The sequence below is a fragment of the Nomascus leucogenys genome, chromosome 24 (genome assembly GCF_006542625.1).
Source record: "Nomascus leucogenys isolate Asia chromosome 24, Asia_NLE_v1, whole genome shotgun sequence".
Lineage (NCBI taxonomy): Eukaryota > Metazoa > Chordata > Mammalia > Primates > Hylobatidae > Nomascus > Nomascus leucogenys.
Window position 1 is genome coordinate 21,551,623 of NC_044404.1, and position 15,831 is coordinate 21,567,453.

At 51.8% G+C, this 15,831-nt stretch overlaps 1 protein-coding gene across 1 annotated transcript in view; it reads left to right on the top strand.

Moving 5' to 3' along the window:
- The first annotated feature begins 229 nt into the window (after nucleotides 1-229).
- ALPL (alkaline phosphatase, biomineralization associated) overlaps nucleotides 230-15,831 on the top strand; it is a 68,943-nt gene continuing 53,341 nt past the window's right edge. The window contains exon 1 of the mRNA XM_003271568.4: nucleotides 230-383. The gene's annotated coding sequence lies outside the window, so the exon portion shown is untranslated. The remainder of the gene's footprint in view (nucleotides 384-15,831) is intronic.

The following is a 15,831-nucleotide window of genomic DNA, read 5'->3' on the forward strand; positions in this document are numbered from 1 at the left end:
CAGGCTCTCTGAAAGGAAGGGCTGGGTTGGGGCAGCCCGGAGGCAGAGAGACCGAGAGTGCGAGGCGCGCGAGGGACACCAGGGCCGCGCCACCCCAGCCCGTTCCTAGCTCCGCTCCCGGCAGGGGGCGCCCGGGCCTCGTGGCACGACCGGCCTGCGGGGCGCGGGGCTCGGGCCGGGGGCGGGGCCGGGGCCGGGCTGGGGAGGGGTTGGGGCCGGGGGCGGGCTGCCCGGGCCTCACTCGGGCCCCGCGGCCGCCTTTATAAGGCGGCGGGGGAGGTGGCCCGGGCCGCGTTGCGCTCCCGCCACTCCGCGCCCGCTATCCCCGCTCCGCGCTGCCACGCGCTTGTGCCTGGACGGACCCTCGCCAGTGCTCTGCGCAGGTAAGGACTCGACGCTGCCTTGCGCCCCGGTTCCCCAGGGCCCCCGCGGACGTGGTCGATCCCCTTCTGCATCCTCCGCTGGCCCCGTGGTTGAACTTTAATGGCAGGGCCAGGGTCTCTAGCTCCACGCCGCCACAGCAGCCCATTCGGGACGCCCCGCAATTGGTCCTGCCCCTGTCCTCCCGCGCATCCCAAGCTCCCGGCGCGCGCTCTGGGCGGGACAGGAGATTGGACGTGGCGCCTGCGGAGCCGGCGAGCTCAGGGGACCGCGCTCCGGACCGCCCTGCAGTCCCAGGTCTCCTACCTCCCGAGCCGCTGCCTGGGACCCTGCCCTCTGTCTGGGCACCTGCCCTTGGTGTCCCGTCACTGAGCCCCTCCTGGTGCCTCCTTAGCCGTAGCTCTAGAGACTTGGGCTGCCAACCCCCAGGGCTCGTGGCCTGGAGCCCTCCCAGGCGTCCCACCTGACCTGGTGGGGTCTAAAGCAGTTTGGTTTGGGAGGAGAAGAGGGAAGGAGGCGCTTGGAACGGGGGGCATGGCGGGACGAGACAGAGGACACCCGCGTGGGTGTCTGAGAGTGGGCACCCACTGTGGGCACCGCAGCTGTGGGGCACAGCTCTGGAGCCCGCGAAGCCGAAGGAGCCTGCCGCCCCCTTTGGGCTGTGCGAGTTGGGCCGCCCAGGGCGCTTCCCTGCCCAGTCTTGGTAAGAAAGGGTTAAACGCAGGTCTCAGCAGAAAGGCAGAAGGCCGAGGAAAGCCTCCCCAACTCCCCATTGTGCCTTATGACTCTTTTTCAACACATAATGGGGTTGAAGGCGGGGCCTTTACAAAGGCCTCTGGGTGGAGGGCAAAAATCCTTGAGATCAAAAGAGGGGGCGATTCTTAGGCCAGGAAGGGCTTTGCGCCCTGGGAAAAAGTCAGAGACCGCTCAGGTGGGCCCAGCTGTTCAGGGAGGCAGGGGTTGGGTCCCAGCCTCAGTGTAGATACTGCAACTGTTTTTTGAAGGCCTACCGTGCGTACAGGGACCTGCTCTGACATCTCACGTACATCATTTCATTTTACAAATGGGGAAACTGAGGCTTAGACAATTTAAGTCAGTGGTGGGACCAGGGTTTGAATCCAGACTCCAAACTCTGCAGCCCTAGCGTCCTGCTCCCACTGTGTTGCCTAAGAGATAGGAGGCTGAGCCTTGGTTTTGCCTTCGGGCTCCTGCTGGGCTCAGCCCGCTCTTCCTCCACTCTCCAGTCTCGCCCTTTCCAACTCTTTAGTCCTCCCCACCTGTGGGTGTCCCCACCCTGTCCTGCCCCGGCCATCCCACTCCCTGGCCCCGTGCATCTTGTTCCTGTGTCACCTTTTTCTTTTTTGAACTGAATGCCTGTGAATTCCCTCAGAAGAGGCCCCTGGACACAGCTTCTCAACATCCCAACTGGTGAAGCCTAGGCTGAGTGATGATCCCGTTCTGTGTCCGTGAGCCCATTTGTAAAAAGGGGTGTATTCCCCTTTCGGGACTATTGTGAGGAATAAAACTGAACTGAGGCCAGAACAAGATGCTATCTTCATTCAGCAAATACTTAAGCATCCGCCGTGTGCCAAGCTCTGTTCTAGGTGCCGGGAATGCCGCAGTAAATCAGCCAAAAGCCCTCTTCAGGATTGGATGTTTGCATAACAAAATTCTTTCACGCTTTGAAACTGTCAAAATTCACGGTGTAGACTTGAAATCAAGCTATTCATAAGGAAGGAGATTAAGGCGCAATCACCTATAAAATGGGTCGGCCAAGCTTTGGCCCTCACTTTAGCAAAGGCAACCTTGCTGTGGGACCTGGGATCAGTTCTGTTCCCTCTCTGTGCCTCGGCCTCCTCCCATAAGCTGTGGAGATCAATAATGCCTACCAGTGGTGAGGTCTAGATACGATGAATGCTTGCGAAGGGTTTAAGTTGGTACCTGTGCTTAAGAAAATCCTGGCTATCCCCAGCTCTCTTCTCAGCAGAAAATGCAATGTGGAGACTGGAAGTTGGGTTATGTGCCTACCCTGCCTCTGAACCTGTCACCCACTTCTGCCCAGGCCCTTCCCATCCTGTCGGGCTGCACATGTGGGGTGGCATGGTGCCCTCCTTGCTCACACTCAGATGCCACCTTCTGTCGCCATCCTAAACACAGCCTGGGCTGGGAGCGCAGAGCTCCATGATGAGATCAGTCCTGGAGCCATCATCTCTGCAGTGCTTCCTGCCCTCTGCCTGTTCTCGTGCCTCACCATGTCCCAGCTCAGGACCAAACTCAGCCCTGTTCTGTCCCATGACTTACATACCCAACATTCCCTGCAAGCTGGATATGATCTTGGAAAGGGGAAGTGAGTTGCCCAGAGGCACACAGATGCTACCTGGGGAGCTGGGGCTGGAGCCTGTGTATCTAGAATTCCAAATCTAGCAATCTCCATGCTGTACCCATCTCTGGGCATGGGACCTTTTAATCCAGAGAGCAGGATCCAGTAGCAGAGCCCGAGTTCTCACCTTGAAATCAGTCTGACTTGGCTTTTTAATACAAAACCCAGAGCTCCGAGAGAACATTGCTGGGAGAGTGAGCAAGCTGGGCTGAGAACCAGCACTCAGAAATCTCCGTGTGGCCGCAGGAATGCTGACTTGGCTTCCCAGCACCATGTCGTCGTCGTTGGCAGGCTGCAGTTGGGCTTTGTGGTATGTTAGATTTGTTTTTTTCTCTTCTGGAGATGTCCTCACTTTCAGAGGGCAGTTAGGGGCAGTAGACTGGAGGTTCATTCCCAGCACTGCCGTACGACCCTGGACAAGTCACCTTCCCTTTCGGAGCCTCAGTTTTCTCATCCGCAATATGGGTTAACATTATATACTTTGCAGGGTCGCAAGATCATGAATGTTTTCCAACTTTGGGCCGAACCTGCATTGATGTTATTAAGACATTCATATTTCCTGTGGAGCAATTTCAAAAGCAGTTAACTTTATCCCTACCAGGTGATCCTGAGGGCCTGAGGGAAGTCCACGTTTAGGTTACAAAAGCCTACACAGCAGGGAAAACACTGGTTTGGGGGCTGGCGTCTTGGATTCCAATCGCCAGCTGTGTGACCTGAGGCAAGTCACTTTACCTCTCTGAGTGTCAAGCTCATAGGAGGCCCCCAACATCAAGATATGATGCTCAGTGTCTGAAGAACATAGTCTCCGTATTTTTCTGCCTCCTTGTACCAGCCCCCAACCCCGCCGCCAACACTTCGTTAATTGCTCCCAGAAATACTCTATGCTTAAAGTTTTCCATGCTTAAATTCTCAGCCTCACTGTGGCATGAAATCAATTGTTTGCATTGAATTTAACTTCTCAAATTAAGGGGTAAAATTTGAGATGGGAGTAGGGGGTTAGGGAGGAGATGAGGACGAAGTTAAACCAGATGTGCTTTTGTTTAATTGTAGGATGGTGGTTAAGCTGCTCAAGTATTACCATCGTTCTTTCTGAATTCCAGTAACCAGGAGTCAGGTTTCACAAAAAATTGTAGTGTTCTTTCTTGGCTGGTGTGGACTCGCCCTCTCTATTATTATTATTATTATTATTATTATTACTATTTTATATTCATCCGAGGCCACAGAGTACTGGCCAGAGAGGAGACATAGATCCCCAGAATTTCAGTTGGAAGGCCTTTAGAAGCTGGCTCGGTCAACTGGGCTCTTGGCGCACCAGGGAGACTGAGGCCCAGAGAGGAGAAGAGGCTTGCCCAGGGTCACACAATTGCTTGGGGCAGAGTGGACTGGGGATTCCGTCTCCTGGCTTTAAGCTACATGGTCTTTCCAGAGGCAATCACTCTCCTGAATTTGGTGTGTTTCATTTCTACAGTATATTCTTAGCATATCTGTTTTTTGAAAAGCATTGTTTAAGGGAGGATGCAGGTGATGTGGGTTGGTGGAGAAAGATATTAAGCTTAGGAGGGTCGAGCTGAAGTCCTTGAACTACCTCTGTGACCTTGGGCAAGTCACTTCCCCTCTCTGAGTCTCAGATGCTTCATCTCTAAACCAAGATATCTGAGGAGTAGGAGTGGAGAGATGAGACTTCCCTAAGACTTGGAATGGGTCTAATGTATTCAACTGGTCCTCAAATATTTATAGCCTACTGTGTGCTGGGTTATGGGAGATCCATCACAAACTGCCTTCCCAAGGCTGCAGGGGGTGAGGGATTGTTGACTTTTGCAGTGATTAAACAACTGTAATTTAGTTGCTGGTGTTGTTAAACCAGGCAATTTCATTTTATATAAAGATAAGAGTTTCTGGCTTCTCTTGAAAGATCAGAAGATGTGGCCATATGGGGCTGTGTCCCTGCCTGGCCACAGTGGCTGGAGCTGATTAGCAGCTGCTCCATCCACTTTACCACAATCTCCACCATGCCCCACTGCCTCACACCTGCCCACCTGCTTCCCTGACAGCCCACCTGCCTACCTTCTGAGCTTGTGGTTTCTGGGCTAGATGCAGTGAGGCCATGTAAGAGGAGCTCAAATTCCACTTGAATGATTGTGTGGGGCTTGGGCCAGCCCTCAGGGGGCTCAGGGTGAGAATATGGGACACGTGGACACCAGCCCCTCTTCCATAGCTGGCAACATCTACAAAACATGTCAGCTAGGTGAAGGAGCTTTCTTCCTGCTTCGCTGGTCCTCAGGAAGAGTCTGAGGGCTCTGGAGGTTTGGGGGCGATAGAGCATCTGCCTGTCAAGGCTCAGCGAACTGAGCCCAGGGTCTAGCTGGGGACAGGCATCGCTGGGTACTTCATTCTAAAGATTGCACAGCCCCTGCAAGGAAGAGACTCTCTTGACATCTTCCACCTTACCCCTTGCTCCACAAGAGCCCTGTGCCTTGGTGCGCCACCTCACCGTGTGCTCCCTAATAGCCCTGTGCATCGTTGCATACCCACTTCTCAGACAGGAAGCACGATCTTGCACTCTGAACCCACAGCTCTCTGTTCCACCCCCTTTTCTGGGAGCCAGGGCCTGGTGATGACAGGCAGGTACCCTGGTGGCTATAGCAAGCATCTCAGAATCCCCATGTCTGAGCCAGAGGGTAGCACAGGAGGCTGTGAAGCCTGATGGTTACATGCGGGGGCTCTGGAGGCAGCTGCTGTGATGTGAGATTCTAGGTCTCCACGAATCACCTGCTCCAGGGGTTATGAGATGGACAAGGGAGACTGATTGATTGTCGATTGCTGATACTAACCTCACGTCCCCTGGTCCTTACACCTGCAGACGAGTTCAGAAATGTGCCCTGTGTGGGAAGTGGCATTTTGTGAGCACCGTTGGGTACCAGGCACTTCCACACATTACCTTTGATACTCACCTACCCCCTACCCTCCAGCATTTTGCAGTTAAGGAGACTGAGGCTCAGAGGGCAGACACCTTAGGATTACTCCTCCCCTAGGTCTCTATGCCTCTCTGCTTTGACCCAGGGAAGGGAGGAGAGAACAGGCTGGAAGGTCATTTCTGGAAATAAGGTGATGGAGACCCTGTAGTGAGGCCCTGACCCTCCAGACTTTCTAAGCCACCCCCTCCTCCTCCACTCCAGCTTGTTTCAGAGATGCTTCTTCATCCTTCCAGAGCTCAGTTTGTCACTCAGGTGCATGAACTTTACCTGGCCAGGTCTGCAAACTGCTGGGCAGAGCTCAGCAAATATTTTATGTTCTTTAAAAAAGTTTTGAGGTGGCCAAAGCAAATTGCTTTTACTGGAAAAACCAGAAGTGTGACCTTTATTTTATTTTTGCAGAGATGGGGCCCTGCTATGTTGCTCAGCCTGGGTTCAAGAAGTCTACCCACCTTGGCCTCCCAAAGTGCTGAGATTATAGGCATGGGCCATTGTGCCTGGCCCATAAGTGCACCCTTTAAAAAGATCTACCAGGTGACTCTTTTTTTAGACTGAGTCTCGCTCTATTCCCCAGGCTGCAGTGCAGTGGCACGATCTCGGCTCACTACAACCTCCGCCTCCCGGGTTCCAGAGATTCTCCTGCCTCAGCCTCCCATGTAGCTGGGATTACAGGCACATGCCACCACACCCAGCTAATTTTTGTATTTTTAGTAGAGACGTGGTTTTGCCATGTCAGCCAGGCTGGTCTTAAACTCCTGACCTCAGGCGATCCACCCTCCTCGGCCTTGCGAAGTGCTGGGATTACAGGCATGGGCCACCACACCCGGCCCCAGTGACTTTTTGTTTGGTCAACCTCTTGCCTTCTCTAGTGCACCTTTATTAGGTCAGTAAAGCCACGGGATGGGTACCCACTTAGCTCTCAGGCTGAGGTTCTCAGGCCTCTTGCTGGCTGTCACTGAAGTGTCTCAGGCTTGTTTTTTTGTTTGTTTGTTTTGTTGTTGTTGTTGTTTTTTGAGACGGGGTCTAGTGGCTCTGTTGCCCAGGCTGGAGTGCAGTGGCACGATCATGGCTCGCTACAGTACAGCCTTGACTGCCTGGACTCAAGCAATCCTCCCACCCCAACCTCCCAAGTAGCTGGGACCACAGGCATTCGCCACCATGCCCGGCTAATTTTTTTAATTACTTGTAGAGACGAGGTCTTGCAATGTTGCCCAGGCTGGTTTCGAACTCCTGGGCTCAAGTAATCCTCCCGCCTCATCCTCCCAAAGTGCTGGGATTACAGGTGTGAGCCACTGCATCCGGCCAGCCTCGCCTTTCGGCGGATCTCATCCCTCTCCACCTGTCTCCACCTGTCTCCACCTGTCTCCACCTGTCTCCACCTTGACTTAACTGTCTCTCAGCTTACAGGAGTTACTAACTGACCCGTCTGCCGCCATTCTGGTTAGAAAGTGTCTCATCTGAGGCCCATTTCCCCTCCTCCACTCCTTCTGAGCCCTTCTATAGCTCCTCTTCTTTCTCTGCCTCATTCTGCTGGTCCCTGCCATGCCACTGCTAACTAAAATTCCATAGACTATAAGCCCGACATGCATGTACTAGGCATGGTGCTCAGTGCCTTGCCTGTAATTACTCATTTGGTCCTACAGCAGCACTGGGTGGCAGGTGCTATTATCCCCACATTACAGATGAGGAAACGGAAACACGAACTCCCCCAGCTGGGAAGTGAGAAGTAGACGTGTTTGTTCCCTGCCATGACCCATCCATCCATTCAAGGCTACTGCTTTCTCCGTGATGCAAATGACATAATCCATCTTCCTAGAAGAGTCAGTTCCCTATTTATCTTAAAACCATCCAATATAGAAATTCATATTCTAGGTCCGTTAGCCTATCAAGATATCAGAGATAAACAGGGTTCCTCTCAACAGCTTGTCCAAGCCCTTAATCACCTAAGTGATTTTTTGTGTGTGTGAAAATGCTGTTTTTTTGTTTTTCCCCATGACCTCATCCTTATACATATGCTCCTTGATTTACCAAAGGTTTTTGTCCTGGAATTGTAAGTTGAAAAATATCATAAGTAGAAAATGGATATAACACCTAACCTGTCAAACATGGTAGCTTAGCCTAACTTACCCTAAATGTGCTCAGAACAGTTACATTAGCCTATAGTTGGGCAAATCATCTAACATGAGGCCTATTTCATAATAAAGTGTTGACTATCTCATGTCAGTTTCTTGGCTATACTGTACTGAATGTGAAAAACAGAATGGCTGGCTGGGTACTCGAGGTGTGGTTTCCACTGAACACTATAGCTTTTGCATCATCGTAAAGCAAAAAAAATCTTAAGCGTAAGTTGGGGACAGTCTGTAATGAACATTTAAGGGCTTACTCTGTGGTCAGAAACTGAGCTAATCACTTTGAATGACCTTATTATATTGAGCTCGTAATTCTTTCCATTTTGCAACAAGGAAACGGAAGCTCAGAGAGATTGAGCAAGTTCTCAAAGTTTGGAAAGTGCAGGTGAGACTCAAATCTAGGGTTGCCCAATCAGATTGGCATCTGGATTCAAATTTGCATGTTTGGAGAAGAGCTCTCAGGGCACCTTGTGGTGCACATTTGTTTTTCAGTGAGTGTTTGCAAATGACGTGCGGTGGGAGGCCCCGGGGCGGGGAGACAGAACATAGACACACCTGGTAGGGCAGCAGCGTCTGTTCTCCCAGACAGTGGATCTTAGCCTGTTCACCCCCTCATAGGAAATGACAAGCCTAGAAGGAAGCATCCTGAGAAACCCAGAGGGGCCTGGGTTTGAATCCCAGCCCTGCCATTTCAAGCTGTGTGACCTTCGCCAAGTCCCTTTCCCTCTCTTAGCTTCTGGCTACCCTGCTCACCACGCATGGTTTATTTGAATGAGGCAAGGCCTTAGGATTTTTCAGTTTGTGGATGGCGAAAAGCCAGCATGTCTCCTTCCTCTCTCCTGCCCTGCACCCACATCAGACATCACTAGTCAACCACTGCTCGCTTTCCTTCCCAGGTTCCTTCTAAGTACAGTGTTCCAGACAGCCATTAGCAACGAATACAGAGTTGGCACACAAGATAAAAGGACATCCCAGAACCAGATTAGATTTGGTCATTGTGCGGGTCGGGGTAGGGAAGGGATAGGCCCAGGTGGCACCCAGTTCAGTGTCACGGTGCTCCTTGGTCTTCTTTTCCTTGTCTTTGGAGGAACTAAGCTAGACTGTACCAGGACCCGCCCCAGGTGTGGGGTAGGAACCTTTTATGAGGCACACAGCTGTGCCCATGTTCAGTCCCAAGGGAGAGGCAGGTTTCTGGGCCTCATCACTGCCTGGCTTAAAGTAAGAGTGACAAGAAAGAGGCCGGTTTCAGGTCCTCCTGGAAAGAGTTAGGCCTGCCCCTTTCCACCCTTTGTAATAACATCCACAGTAGTAATAAGAGTTCTCGACACTGACGGACCACTTGTTACACACCAAGCCACTCTGCGAAATGCTTTGTATACATTTACACACTTAATCCTTATACCAGCCCATTTTTCAGGTGAGGAAAATGACTCAGAGTAATTTGCCTGGGTTTGCCCAGCTGGTAAGTGTCGGAGCTACGATTTGAATTCATATCTGTCGGACCCCGAATAAATAACTCTTATTACTACTATAGATATTATTACAAAGGATGGGGAGGGGCCAGCCTAACTCTTTCCAGGAGGACCTGAAACTGAGCTCTTTCTTTTTTTTATGGTATTCAGAACATCACTTTATAAACTGTTGTCAGATTACCATTTAAACATTAATACCCAAATACAGAATTTAGACGATTACTTTAAATTTTAACTGTACCATCCCCAAGCTCTCAGCTATGAATTTGGTCTGGCGAGAGGGCTCCATAATTGGCCACTGAAGTCCCCCGTCCCACCCCTTTATTCTCCCCCAAAAACTAGCTGCCTGACTGCTCTGCCAGACCTGAGCTAGAACTTGGCTTCACTGTGGCAGTGGGACCACCTGGGCCCTACAGTGTGGCAAAACCGACCCGCCCACAAACTCCATCCTAGATGTTGAGATGCTAAGACACTGAAGCTGAAAGACCCCACTTGGTTTTGCCACAGATCAAGTTACGTCTGACTCAAGAGCCTGCCCTCTACCCTATTTCCTGCACTAGTCTTTTTCTTTGTAATGCAACAAGTGCTACACAGCTCAGATCCAATGGGACACAGGGAAAGGGGCTGTAGTGCAGCCCAGCCTTGCTGAGGGAGACCCCTGCCTTTCCAAAGCACTTTGCTCACAAAGGCTGAAACTGGCCTCTTTCTCGTCACTCTCACTTTAAGCCTAGACAGTGATGAGGCCCAGAAACCTGCCTCTCCCTTGGGACTGAACATGGGCACAGCTGTGTGCCTCATAAAAGGTTCCTACCCCACACCTGGGGCTGGCCCTGGTACAGTCTAGCTTAGTTCCTCCTGCTTTCCTCCACCGCAGGCTCAGTGTGGCGCCTACGGGCTCTGCGTCTTTCTCTCAGCTTACCATGATCATTTCTCATTCATGAGTACGATACGTCTTTGCCTGTGGAAAGTGCTTTCCCATCGCCAGAGCCTTCCACGTTTACACATGGGCAGCACAGCAAAGGGCATCTATTTTTGCAAGGTAGAAAACTGAAGCTCAGAGGCTGGGCACAAGGGCTCACGCATGTAATCCCAGCACTTTGGGAGGCCAAGGCGGGCAGATCACTTAAGGTCAGGAGTTCAAGAACAGCCTGGCCAACATGGTGAAACCCTGTCTGTACTAAGAATACAAAAACTAGCTGGGCGTGGTGGTGTATGTCTGTAATTCCAGCCATGTGGGAGGCTGAGGCATGAGAATCACTTGAATCCGGGAGGCGGAGGTTGCAGTGAGCAGAGATCGCGCCACTGCACTCCAACCGGGGTGACAGAGCGAGACTGCATTTCAAGAAAACAAAAAGAGATTGAGGCTCAGGGAGGGAGGGTGGTGGGCCCAGGATCACACAGCGAATAAACCGTAAACCCTGCACCAAGGAATTAGGTACCCCGCCTGTTCCCTAGGCCTTCCTGAACAAATTGCCTAGGGGAACCTGAGGCCAGTGCTGGGAACGCAGGAGTGTCGGCTCAGCAGAGGCAGGGGTTGTGCCTGCCCCCCGCATCCCACCCAGATACACCCTATCCTGTTTTAATCAGCCATTGACCTTGGACAAGTCACTTTAACACTCCCAACCTCAGTTTCCCGGCACTTATTCTATTTTTCAGGGTTTTTGTTGTTGTTGTTGTTTGTTTTTTGAGACAAGGTCTTGCTCTGTCACCCAGGCTGGAGTTCAGGTATGATCATAGTCGACTGCAGCCTTGACTTCCTGGGCTCAAGTGATCTCCTGCCTCAGCCTCCCGAGTAGCTGGAACTGCAGGCTTGTGCCACCATGCCCAGCTAATTTTTTTTATTTTTTATTTTGTGAGATGAGGTCTTGCTTATGTTGATGAGGCTGGTCTTGAACTCCTGGGCTCAGGCAATCCTCCCACTTCAGCTTCCCAAAATGTTGGGATTAACAGGTGGTGAGCCACCGGGCCTGGCATATTTTTCAGTTTTTAAAGCCATTTCTTTCTTTTTTTTTTTGAGACGGAGTCTCGTTCTTTCGCCCAGGATGGAGTGCAGTGGCTTGATCTTGGCTCACTGCAGCCTCCCAGGTGCAAGTGATTCTCCTGCCTCAGCCTCCAGAGTAGCTGGGAATACAGGCGTGTGCTACCACGCCCGGCTAATTTTTTGTACTTTTAGTAGACGCGGGATTTCACCGTGTTAGCCAGGATGTTCTCGATTTCCTGACCTTGTGACCCGCCCACCTCAGCCTTCCAAAGTGCTGGGAGCCACGGCGCCCGGCTTAAAGCCATTTCTTACTCATGAACTCACCGAACCATCAAAGCAACCCAAAAAAGTATTAACATCATTTTGCAAAGTGGGAGACTGAGGCTCAGGGAGGCAAGCAACTTGCCTGAGGTCAAATTGATGGTAAAACCAGGCCTCAAACTCAGGTCGGGGTCCCAGGCTGAAGGTCTTTCCCCAGCTGTGTCTCCAGTCTCTCTCATCTTTGCCTTTGTGCCTGCCATCCCCTCCCCTGCAGGGACCTCTCCCTGCTTATGTTGCCAGTTGGCATCACGGCTGTTTTTTTGGAGCTTGCTTTGGATATCTTGAACCCTTTGTAATCTGATCTTCCACATAGCATCTGGCTCTGAGTCTCAGTTCCTGGAGGGCAGGAGCCCCATCTGAGTCACTCGTGAATTCCCATGCCTAACAAGATGCCTGCTTTCAGCAAGCGTTTAATGACTTTTTTTTTGAGACGGAGTCTGCTCTGTCGCCCAGGCTGTAGTACAACGGCGTGATCTCAGCTCACTGCAACCTCCGCCTCCCGGGTTCAAGCGATTCTCCTGCCTCGGCCTCCTGAGTAGCTGGGATTACAGGCGCCCGACACCATGCCCGGCTAATTTTTGTGTTTTTAGGAGAGATGGGGTTTCATCATGTTGGCCAGGCTAGTCTCAAACTCCTGACCTCTGGTGATCCACCTGCCTTGGCCTCCCAAAGTGCTGGGATTACAGGTGTGAGCCACCACGCCCAGCCCATTTAATGACTTTTGAGTTCATGAAAGGCTGCCCCACCCGGTAGGGTTTCCACAGCTGGCCTGGCTTGGTTACCATGGGGAAGCCTGGGAGGGATGCCCCACTGGGTGTGACCCCTGAGCCACTCAAGGTGAAGCCCGGCCACCCTCCCCAGACCTTCACTGGTGTCCTTCCACCAATGACACTAGCTCATAAATGGTTAGTGATTGGCAGCAGGACAAGCCAGTGTCTCTGGGTCCAGTTTTCCTGTTGGCAGTTCAGGCCTTTAGTCTTTCTCAGGTATGAGGTGCCCAGTGTCATACCTCTGGCCAATGTCTTTGTCCATTTTGTTCACAGATGTACCCCCAATCCCAAATAGCCTGAATTTCTTTAATAATAATAATAGTCATAGCTGTAAATTTGCTGAATCTGCATGTACCATGCTTCCTGGTGCATAGTAGGCACTTAATACATATTTGTTGAATGAATGAATACTCGCAGCCAGTTAACATTTCTTAGAGACTGAGAGTCCCTAAGTGAAAGGTCACTTGCATGACCTCTGTGCCTCAGTTTCATATGTCGACTCCATGAGAGGTACTCAGAGGAGTAACCAATACATATGTCGATATGTTTTTTTTTTTTTTTGAGACGGAGTCTTGCTCTGTTGCCCAGGCTGGAGTGCAGTGGCGCAATCTCGGCTCACTACAAGCTCCGCCTCCCGGATTCACGCCATTCTCCTGCCTCAACCTCCTCAGTAGCTGGGACTACAGGTGCACACCACCACGCCTGACTAATTTTTGTTGTATTTTTTAGTAGAGACCAGTGTTTCACCATGTTAGCCAGGATGGTCTCTATCTCCTGACCTCATGATCCGACCACCTCGGCCTCCCAAAGTGCTGGGATTACAGGCGTGAGCCACTGCGCCTGGCCAGGTTTGTTTAAAATATATTATGAACCAGGCTGTGTTCTAAGCAGCTCACATGTATTTATTCATTTATCCTTGCACCTGAGGCTCAGAGAGATTAAGTTCATGTCTCCTAGGTCACCTGGTTGGTGTCACGTGCAAATATTTTAATATCTCCCAGGACATGCGTGTTCCAAATAACATAATATGGGAACCACCTTCCCTACCAGCCTCCTCCCATAACACAGACCTCACGCCCCAGATCCTAGGCTCAGAACAAACGGGAACAGTAGTAGGTGAGTCAAGCGGTCATGTTGTCCCTGACTATAAAATGCCTCGTCCAGTATCGGGCACACAATAGGTCTTATGATCACCATCTGTGGGATAGGCGCCAATCATGATCTGTGCAGAAGCTGGCAGGAGGGAGCCCCGAATCTGCTGGAGGAAACTTGGGGGCTGGGGGGACTTTAGAGAAGAAATGACAGCAGTCATAAATCGTTGTAACGGTAACAGCTCATATTAACTGAGTGGCAGTCACTGTTCAAGCAAGTCAGATACATTAATCATTTAATCCTCATATCAGCCCTAGGAGGTAGATAGATACTATTGTCATTGTCCCCACTCACGGATGGGGAGCCAGGCTCAGAAATAAGCTCAGTTGGGCTGGGCGCAGTGGCTCCTGCCTGTAATCCCAGCACTTTGGGAGGCCGAGGTGGGTGGATCACCTGAGGTCAGGAGTTTGAGACCAACATGGCCAACATGATGAAACCCCGTCTTTACTAAAAATACAACAAATTAGCCAGATGTGGTGGCAGGTGCCTGTAATCCCAGGTACTCAGGAGGGTGAGGCAGGAGAATCGCTTGAACCCGGGAGGCGGAGGTTGCAGCGAGCCGAGATTGCGCCACTGTACTCCAGACTGGGCGACAGAGCGAGACTCCATCTCAAAAACAAAAAACAAAAACAAAAATGGGGAATAAGCTCATTTGTCCAGTAAATGGCTAGTAAATGATAGCTCTGGGGTGTGAACACCAGCAGTCAGGCTGTGGCATCTTGCTGTCCTGCCTCCTGTAAATACTCGTGAAGCTTCCTGCTGGGTAGTTCCTGGTACCTCTGCTCCAGGTTGGCCCCCGGCAGCAGGCCCGTGCCAGGATGCACGCTGGTGCTATATGATCCGTGGGGCAGAGGGGAGTTTCCCCATCTCCTCAGGGGCCTCCCCTATGTCACACCCTGAGGCTGGGCCCACACCGGTATTCAGGAAAGGAAACTGATCTGTCACCTCACCCCTGCCTGGGGCAGCCCAGCATGTGTCAGCCCCCTAATCCCCGGGTACTGCCCAGGACCAGCAGTAACAGGGACAACCACCCTCCAACATGGGGAGGCCTGCAACAGCTCCGGGGCAGAAGGAGGCTCAGGGAGGTAGCAACTTACCACCCAGCAGCTCGTGGAGCTGGTGGATGGTTGAGCTGGGATTTGGACCCAGGGCTTGGCTCTGGAGAGGGGGGATGTGTCTGCCATAGGGTTGTCTGGTCCAGAGATCCAGGCCTAGCTCCTTTATGAAACCTTAATTTGTTCCCTAATAATAGCAAGAGTTGTCATTTCCTGAATCTAACCTCCCCAAAGGGTAGATACTCAAATCTCCGCTTTTTTTTTTTGACACGGAGTCTCGTTCTGTCGCCTAGGCTGGAGTGCAGTGGCGTGATCTGGGCTCACTGCCACCTCCACCTCCCAGGTTCAAGCGATTCTTCTGCCTCAGCCTTCTGAGTAGCTGGGATTACAGGCATGTGCCACCACACCTGGCTAATTTTTGTATTTTTAGTGGAGATGGGGTTTCACCATGTTGCCCAGGCTGGTCTCAAACTCCTGACATCGTGATCTGCCCGCCTCGGCCTCCCAAAGTGCGGGAATTACAGGCGTGAGCCACTGCGCCCGGCCCAAATCTCTGCTTTTACAGGTAAGCAATGGAAGCATAGGCTGGGAGTGGTGGCACATGCCTGCGTCCTAGCTACTTGGGAGACTGAGGCAGGAGGATTGCTTGAGCCAAGGAGTTCAAGGCTGCAGTGAGATATGATTGCACCTGTGAATAGCCACCACACTCCAGCCTGGGCAACATAGCAAGATCCCATCTCTAAAAATAAAAAAAAATAAAAAAATAAATGAATAGAAGCACAAAGGAAGGGAAGGGATCACCCAAGGTCCTATAGCTCATACATGGGTTAATCCAGAATTGGAACCCGGGCAGCCTGGCTCCAGAGTCCGATCTCACTTAATGAGTACTAGATAATTCTCTGCACGTCAGATGGGTACACTCTTCTTGAACCTGCTAGTTCTTCTGGAGCCAGATCTGGGGAGGGGGAGCAAGGCAGGAGTTGGGCAAATAGCAGGAACAGACTGTGTGACAGTCGCTGGGAGGCTCCAAGGCTCCAGCTCCCTGAGCTTAGGAGTGCAGAGTTTGTCTATCCCCTGCGCGATTCCTGGGGGAAGGGAAGGACAGGCGAAGGGGCATGGCGGGGCAGTCCTGGTGTCTCCAGGACCAGGGTCAGGGGGAGGCCAGAGCAATTAGCCTGGCTGAGGCCTCTGCTAACTCAGAAACCTCAGTGGGGGATT